The sequence below is a fragment of the Leucoraja erinacea genome, unplaced genomic scaffold (genome assembly GCF_028641065.1).
Source record: "Leucoraja erinacea ecotype New England unplaced genomic scaffold, Leri_hhj_1 Leri_971S, whole genome shotgun sequence".
In the NCBI taxonomy this organism is placed as follows: domain Eukaryota; kingdom Metazoa; phylum Chordata; class Chondrichthyes; order Rajiformes; family Rajidae; genus Leucoraja; species Leucoraja erinaceus.
Genome location: NW_026576918.1, coordinates 42,168 through 51,857, shown reverse-complemented (window position 1 = coordinate 51,857; position 9,690 = coordinate 42,168).

The following is a 9,690-nucleotide window of genomic DNA, read 5'->3' as shown; positions in this document are numbered from 1 at the left end:
GGGTACGGTTTTTCTCTCTTTTTTTTTAATAACAAGCATAGCAAGTTCAGAGCCTTAAAACTCTTGGTAACCTTAACATATAGTTGTATATGTGTGCCCTCATATAGCCAAAGGTCCCTGGGTATGCCTTGAACTATTTTCAGACTTGACACCCCTTCTGCTGTGCTGAAGTAATTATAAACATAAAATATTATATTTTATTTACAGATGTAATCATCCTGTACCTTCGCAATATGTAGCAACAGCACCTGTTGCGCTCCCTGTGCCAGTAGGATAACTACCTTATGAGAGCCGGCCAGACTAAGCATGTAACTGGAGCCCTCTTATGAAACAGTGTTAACAGTTTCAGTATCCCTTACTGTCTTGTTGTTGTCCTGGGAACTTTTTGTTAAAGATATCTTTACAAACTTGATATCCGAGTTGAACCAACAGAGTAAGTCCCATTTGCTACAGTAAATATGATAGAAACATAGAAAATAGGTGCAGGAGTAGGCCATTCGGCCCTTCGAGCCTGCACCGCCATTCAATATGATCATGGCTGATCATCCAACTCAGTATCCTGTCCCTGCCTTCTCTCCATACCCCCTGATCCCTTTAGCCACAAGGGCCACATCTAACTCCCTCTTAAATATAGCCAATGAACTGGCCTCAACTGCCTTCTGCGGGAGAGAATTCCACAGATTCACCACTCTCTGTGTGAAAAAAGTTTTCCTCATCTCGGTCCTAAAAGATTTCCCCCTTATCCTTAAACTGTGACCCCTTGTTCTGGACTTTCCCAACATCGGGAACAAACTTCTCCAACATCGGGAACAATGGGAAATATGATGGGAAACATTAACACAATTAATGGCCTTATCACTTAAATTATTGTCAAAAGACCAATTAACAATAAACTCCAAGACGTCTATAGTCTGTACAGGTGCACAACCTTTTATCCGGAGTTCCGGAAACCGAAAAACTCCGAAAACGGCCATTTTTTCCAGGATGTCGTCTGCACACCAAAGCTCGCGTTTGGCGCCAAACTTGACCCGAAACGACCCACGGTCAACCCAGGTCTGTACTACTGTAGCGGCTGCCTCCTCCCCGGAGACCGGGGAGACACTTAAACATCTGTAAATCATTGCTTAAATGTTAGTCAGTTAGTTTGGAGGGCTTTTATGTGAAGGGGGGGTGAAGGGGTAAACTTTACTTTATTCTTAGTCCCCTACCTGGTCGGAGAGGCGGGGAGCGGTCAATGCCTTACCGGGTCGCCGTGCAGTAAGCTCCGCAGCGCTGGGGCTGCGGGCGGCGCCGGTTGTAGCTCCGACCCCGGCAACTCTACCCCTGGCTGCGAGGCGCTCCAAATCCACCGCGGCCGGACGCCCGCAGCCCCAGCTCCGCGAATGTTGGGAGTCGGCGGCGTCGCAGCACTGGGATACCAGCGGGGAGCCGGCAATGCCTTACCGGGTTGCCGTGCGGTAAGCTTCGGAGCGTTGTGGCCGCCGACTCCCAACATTCGCGGAGCTGGGGCTGCGGGCGTCCGGCCGCGGGCGCCGCTGGATTTGGAGCGCCGCGCAGCTAGGGGCAGAGTTGTCAGGGTCGGAGCTCCAACCGGCACCGCCCGCGGTCGGACGGAGCCCCCAGCTCCGCGATGTTGGGAGTCGCCGACCAGGTAGGGGACTAAGAATTAAAGTTTCCCTCTTCACCCCCACTCCACCACCACCACATAAAATCCCTCCAAACTAACTGACTAACATTTATGCAATGATTTACAATGATTCTCTCGGTCTCCGGGGAGGAGGCAGCTGCTCCAGACTTTTCAAGCCTCCCGCGCTACCTTCCTAATCTACGCTAAAAATCTTCCATTCTGAAATCCGAAAATGTCCGAAATCCGACAAGTGTCTGGTCCCAAGGCTTTCGGATAAAAGGTTGTGCACCTGTACCATTTTAAATGGAAGATTATCATTAAACAACACTTCCCATTTCCTGCAAAGAAATGTACTATTTTTTGGTGCTATATCAGCACTTTGGAGTGAACCCATACTTGGGTAAGTGTGCCAACTCCAGCCGTAGGGCAGTCTAATTCAGGTACTGCAGAGCATAAATTGATTTTAACATGCAACGGCTGATTTCCCTAGCCATAGCCTCTTATAAGGTTGTCTTATTATCCCCGACAATTGGGAATTTAAGCTGCATAGACCAATCAGACAGTAGGAAATCTAAAGCGGGATCTTGATGACTTTACTTGAAGACCCGACTGGCCAGGCAAAATGGAAGAAAATAAACCATTTCCTCCTCCTTGTAGCGAGAATGTATTTTTTGCCATTCTTATGCCACATATTTTTTTATTTTTTTCCCAACCTGTAAATAAGCATGACAGCAACATATCAGTATACGGTGTTCCATTGAACATAATCATCAATTTGGTCCAATACCCATCTGTGTTGTCATGACTGTACTTGCCATAGACACCTGGCAAATGAAATTAGTTAAGAACACAGGTTCACCAGACTTGATTGCACCCATGGGACCAACATATGCCAGGATCATAGTGTATCAACCTGAAATTGAAAGGCGCAGAATAGACTTATTTGCTCATCACTCTCTATCGAATTTAGGATCTATTGATAGGGGATACAAATAGCTCAAAAATTATAAAATTCTTAAGGGGTCCACATCCAAACTAGATGCAGGAAGATTGTTCCCGATGTTGGGGAAGTCCAGGACAAGGGGTCACAGCTTAAGGATAAGGGGGAAATCCTTTAAAAACGAGATGAGGAGAACTTTTTTCACACAGAGAGTGGTGAATCTCTGGAACTCTCTGCCACAGAGGGTAGTTGAGGCCAGTACATTGGCTATATTTAAATAGGGAGTTTTAATCCTCACTTGTGGCCATAGATGCAAGTGGTAATTTATCAGCAGCAACAGCAGTAATAGTGTCAGTATATTAACCATGATTTACATGGCACTTTTAGAATTTGCCATTTAACATGATGTCAATTTTCCCACTTGCACAGCTGAATCACAGCTATATATTGCCAATTAGTCTAATGACTAGCAGCTGATACTAACCACAGGGCTATTACAGATTTCTATAACTTGAATATGTTTCCCAGAGCTGCGTCATAGGCCAATTAATAGCTAAAGCTAAATTCCAATGACCAACCAGTCTATTTGGTCAACTGATTTTAACTGTATAGAAGAGACCAACCTCTTAAATAGGCTGAGACTCCAAACGATCCCTGTAAATGGGAACACCTTATAAAATCAGTTGTTAATTAGCCATTTTTCATAATGACCCGGCCACTCCTTACATCTGGCCCAATTTTCGAGACTGTCTCTAGCCCCGACCTGCGTTGCAAACAACTCTGGCCATTTTACCAGGCCTGTTTTGAAGGCAATCCTGGCCATAATAATGAGCCTGCCTTAAACACAATTCTGGCCCAATTCCAACCTGCTTTACATGGTTAGATGCATCTAAGGAGATGATTATATTTTAATCATTCGTGAATTGTGCAATCAAGTATAAATCTTACCAACTTGTAAGTGTTCTTTAGTTGCAGAATATATGGAGCTTCTGGCTACATTAATGCTGCCTCTAGCTTCAGTGAAGCGCTTACTGCTGATGCAAATGAGATTTTGCCCGTTGTTGACCTTGACTGGTCCAACAGCTTGTGCTTTGTCCTCCTGGTTTTCCCTGTTAAATGGGTTTTACCTGAATAGTAGATTTAGCGGCTGTCTTTAATGCCTGAGCGGTGTTCACTGCATGTGTTGGATGGCAACCTTTGTGCCAGGCATGGTACTTTAGACACATGCCCTGTCCCTTGGATATGCTCCATAGCTCAACATCAAACTCTGCATCAGATTTGTACTGACCCGGCATGCTCCCTGCTCTATACAAGAAACACATTAAGTAGCCCTATTACAAGGTGCTACTGGCACGGGCTTTTCCATAAACCCTTGCTCCTTCCCCTAGAGGGAAACATAAAACAGCTGCTGGTGCTGGCTCTAACATAAGCCTAACCACCATAGAATAAGCATGCATTTAAAGCAGCCCTGTTATAAGGCGCTGCTGGTGCTGGCTCTCCTATAGGCCAACGCTGTCTTTAGCCTAGGCATCAACAATGAAACAGCCCTGTCCAAAGATGCTGCTGGCGCTGGCTCTCCCATAGGACTGCGCTGCCATAGACTATGCATGCATTTTTAAGCAGCCCTATCTCAAGGTGCTGCTGGCGTGGGCACTCCTATAGGCCTGCACTGCCATAGACTAGGCATCAAACAGCCCTATCTCAAGGTGCTGCTGGCACTAGCTCTCCCATAGGCCCACGCTGCCATAGACTAAGCTTCAAGCAGCCCTGTTCCAAGGTGCTGCTGGTGCGGGCTCTACCATAGTACTAGGCGTCAAACAGCCCTGTTCCAAGGTGCTGCCGGCCCGGGCTCTCCCATAGGCCCACGCTGCCATACTAGGCATGAAGCAGCTCTGTTCCAAGGCGCTGCTGGTGCGGGCTCTCACATAGGCCCACGCTGCCATAGACTAGGCATTCAAAGAAGCAGCCCTGTTCCAAAGGTGCAGCCATGCTGACACACTTCCTAGTGTGTCTAGATGGAGTATCTTCTCCATTATTATTCTCCTAACCAACCTGAAAAGATTTTTATAACTTACTGGAGGGGAACCCTCCCAGCACTAATGCTGACCTTTGAGGTTTAGTTTTGAACCCATATCCTGGGGACCACTGTAGTCTGGAAACCATATTGCTACTGGATTTCCCTACCCTAGGAACTCCAGCATCTGTATATTTTACCGGAGGGGAACCCTGCCGGTACTGGGGCTGACCATCTAATGGGTTTTACCTCGCCATATCGGGGAACCCCACATCTATCTCTATTACCGGAGGGGAACCCTCACGGCAATAGGGCTATCCGTTCTTTAAACGGAGCCTCCAGAGGAATCCACTCCTCTGAGAATAACTCTTTAATTTAAAAAGTACCCGTAATTACCCGGGTCTCTGGCACTGCAAATCAGCAATTTCTTAAAACATTAAAAATTGCAGACCCGACTTACCAGCTATACTGGTTCCCTCGTCAGCATCGCGAAGTACCGGCAGGAAACCTCTATAAAAGAGGTTCCTGCACGAAATCTAAGAAAAGGTATGAAATAAAAACCTTACCTTCTTAGTTTAACTTACCGCTGGCAAGCAGGCGACATGCTTGTCAGACCGGTGCATCTGCCATGTGAACGACAATATGACGCGCATGCGCACGGACGGGGTCTTCTTCACGTAGTCACTCACGTGACTCCGAAGTAAAATGTACTTTGTCAGTCGGTGTATTGCGTAAGGGTCAGGAAGCCAAGTTGCAGCCTTGGTGTATTGTCCATTACAGGAATGTTGGAGAGGGTGCAGAATAAGTTTAACAGAATGTTGCCTGGATTATACGGCATTTGCTATAAGGCAAGGTTGCATAAAATTGGATTGTTTTCACTGGAGCCTGAGGTAGAAGTAGATAAAATTAGGAGGGGCATATATAGTGTGGATAGTCTGATCCTTTTTCTCTGGCTGAAATTGTCAAAAACGAGATGGCTTAGCTTTTGGGTTTGAGACACAAAGTTTAAAAGAGATGTGTGTGACCACTGATTTACACAGGGGGGCAGGATGCCTGGAATGTGTGCTGTCTGGAATGTGCTGGCAGATAGAATAGTGGCATTTAAGAGGCTTTGGATAGACACATGGATATAGAGGGATATGAATCACATGCAGGCAGAGGGTATTAATTTTACTTCGGAGTCATGTGAGTGACTACGTGAAGAAGCCCGCCAGGACGCATGCGTGTCATATCGCTACACGCATTGCAACAAGTCACAGCAAGGGGGAACGACGTTCCTCTAGCGGCAACATTTGAAAACCAGGAACTGCAGGTAAGGAAACTCTGCGTTCCAGAATTTGAAAGTCGGGAACAGCAGGTAAGAAGACTCTGCGTTCCTTTCCACTCACCTTTAGGTGGAAACATGGACCGGATCCATGAAGGCTGCGGGAAAGATGGCGGGGAGAACCGTGGAGTTGCGGGCAACAGCAGCAGCAGCCTAAAGGCACGCTAAACTCCCGTAATGGGAACAGCTGTGCCCGACTTTCGTTCCCGACTCGCTCCCGCACCGGGCCCGGCCGGGCGGGAGAGGGAAGCAAAAAACTAATGTTTCCCCGCGCTTGTTTTTTTCCACAGGAGGGGAAGCTGGACAATGGAGTGTCCACGAATGCTGCTAGTGAAGCTGGCTGGGGAGGACCGCGGAGTCAGCCAGAAGTGCCCTATCGACTTACCTATGGCAGGGGACAGACCATTACACTGTTGGGACTCACCCACTGGTACAAAACCTATGAAGGGAACCAGATACTCCCATATATGGGATGTGAGAATAATCCTGAAGATGCTCAGGAATTGGTCTCCAGCAACAGTTCTGTCCCTACACAGACTGACATTAAAACAGTCATGCTAATGGTATTGGTCACAGCACAGGATACAGTCACTGCAAAAACTAGACTGGACAACATGACTTTCTCAACAGAAAATATTACGTTTCATATTCATGAGATAGTAAGCAGAACAGAAAAGGGATCAGCAGGCCTCAATATACATACCCAACAGATGACTGTCTGTGTATAATAAAACACCTGTCGTTATACATGGAGAAAACCATATAACCATATAACCATATAACAATTACAGCACGGAAACAGGCCATCTCGGCCCTGCAAGTCCATGCCGAACAAATTTTTTTCCCCTTAGTCCCACCTGCCTGCACTCGTACCATAACCCTCCATTCCCTTCTCATCCATATGCCTATCCAATTTATTTTTAAATGATACCAATGAACCTGCCTCCACCACTTCCACTGGGAGCTCATTCCACACCGCCACCACTCTCTGCGTAAAGAAGTTCCCCCTCATATTACCCCTAAACTTCTGTCCCTTAATTCTGAAGTCATGTCCTCTTGTTTGAATCTTCCCTATTCTCAAAGGGAAAAGCTTGTCCACATCAACTCTGTCTATCCCTCTCATCATTTTAAAGACCTCTATCAGGTCCCCCCTTAACCTTCTGCGCTCCAGAGAATAAAGACCTAACTTATTCAACCTATCTCTGTAACTTAGTTGTTGAAACCCAGGCAACATTCTAGTAAATCTCCTCTGTACTCTCTCTATTTTGTTGACATCCTTCCTATAATTTGGCGACCAAAATTGTACACCATACTCCAGATTTGGCCTCACCAATGCCTTGTACAATTTTAACATTACATCCCAGCTTCTATACTCAATGCTCTGATTTATAAAGGCTAGCATACCAAAAGCTTTCTTTACCACCCTATCTATATGAGATTGCACCTTCAAGGAACTATGCACGGTTATACCCAGATCCCTCTGTTCAACTGTATTCTTCAATTCCCTACCATTTACCATGTACGTCCTATTTTGATTTGTCCTGCCAAGGTGTAGCACCTCACATTTATCAGCATTAAACTCCATCTGCAATCTTTCAGCCCATTTTCCCAAATTACCTAAATCATCTGTAGACTTTGGAAATCCTCTTCATTATCCACAACACCCTCTATCTTGGTATCATCTGCATACTTACTAATCCAATTTACCACACCTTCATCCAGATCATTGATGTACATGACAAACAACAAAGGACCCAACACAGATCCCTGAGGCACCCCACTAGTCACCTGCCTCCAACCCGATAAACAGCCATCCACCATTACCCTCTGGCTTCTCCCATTCAGCTACTGTTGAATCCATCTTGCTATTCCTGCATTTATACCCAACAGTTGAACCTTCTTAACCAACCTTCCATGAGGAACCTTGTCAAAGGCCTTACTAAAGTCCATATAGACAACATCCACTGCTTTACCCTCGTCAATTTCCCTAGTAACCTCTTCAAAAAATTCAAGAAGATTAGTCAAACATGACCTTCCAGGCACAAATCCATGTTGACTGTTCCTAATCAGACCCTGTTTATCTAGATGCTTATATATATTGTCTCTAAGTATCTTTTCCATTAATTTGCCCACCACTGAAGTCAAACTAACAGGTCTATAATTGCTAGGTTTACTCTTAGAACCCTTTTTAAACAATGGAACAACATGCGCAGTACGCCAATCCTCGGGGACTATTCCCGTTTCTAATGACATTAGAAATCCTCTTCCGCTCCCCTGTCATATGGGGTTCCACAGGGTTCGATTCTGGGGCCCCTGCTTTTCTCGCTGTACATACTTCCTCTGGGTTCCATCCTTAGAAAGCATGGCATCTCCTTCCACTGTTATGCAGATGATACCCAGCTTTATTTGCCGCTGAGGGGGGAAGATGCCTTTTCTGTAAAATCGCTTCTGTCTTGTTTTGATGACATTATGTCCTGGTTGGCCCTAAACTTTCTTGGATTTAATGAAAAGAAGACAGAGGTGATTTTATTTGATCCCAATGGCTGCCGTGAACCTCCATTTGTTGATTTAGGTCCATTGTCAAGGTACGTGAAGCCAACAGTTGTGAACCTGGGTTTTAGGATGGACAGTGACTTTAAATTAGATCGCTAAATATGCGCGGTGGTTAAGTCCAGCTTCTTTCACCTAAGGAAGCTGGCGAAGGTGAAGCCCATTCTCGAGCGGCAGCATTTTGAGACAGTAATCCATGCCTTTATTACATCTAGGCTGGATTACTGTAACGCGCTCTATTTTGGTGTTGCTCGTTCTTCACTGGCTCGTCTCCAGTTGGTTCAGAATGCTGCTGCTCGCCTTTTAACAGGGACTCGAAAGAGGGAGCACATATCGCCAATTCTGGCCCCCCTACACTGGCTCCCGGTGCACTTTCGGGTTCATTTTAAGTTACTGTTATTTGTTTTTAAATCTCTGAATGGGCTCGCCCCGCCTTACCTCTCTGAGCTGCTCCACCCATACACTCCTGCCCGGTCCCTCAGGTCAGCTGGTCAGCTGCTCCTGGAGGTACCGAGGTCTAGTCGGAGGCTCAGAGGGGATAGAGCCTTCTCTGTTGCTGCTCCGGCACTCTGGAACACCCTGCCGCTGCACATCAGACAGGCCCCCTCACTGTCCATCTTCAAATCCAGTGTTAAAACGCATTTGTACTCCCTGGCTTTTGACCATGTCTGAGGCTTTGCTTCTGTTTGTGGTGTTTTTGATGTTTCTTTATTTTACATGTCTTTTCCTACTATTTCTTTTGATTGTTATTTTTGGTGTGTATTAACTTTTTTGTCAATGATTAGTGATGTACAGCACTTTGTTGCAGCTATGTTTGTTTTTAAAGTGCTCTATAAATAAAATTATTATTATTATTATTATTTGAAATATTTCTGTCATAGCCCCGGCTATTTCTACACTAACTTCCCTCGATTTCCTAGGGAATATCCTGTCAGGACCTGGAGACTTATCCACTTTTATATTTTTCAAAAGTGTCAGTACTTCCTCTTCTTTGATCCTCATAGTTTCCATAGCTACTCTACTTGTTTCCCTTACCTCACATAATTCAATATCCTTCTCCTTGGTGAATACCGAAGAAAAAAAAATTGTTCAATATCTCCCCCATCTCTTTTGGCTCTGCAGATAGCTGTCCACTCTGTCTCTCCAATGGACCAATTTTATCCCTCCTTATCCTTTTGCTATTAATATAGCTGTAGAAACCCTTTGGATTGACTTTCACCTTACTTGCCAAAGCA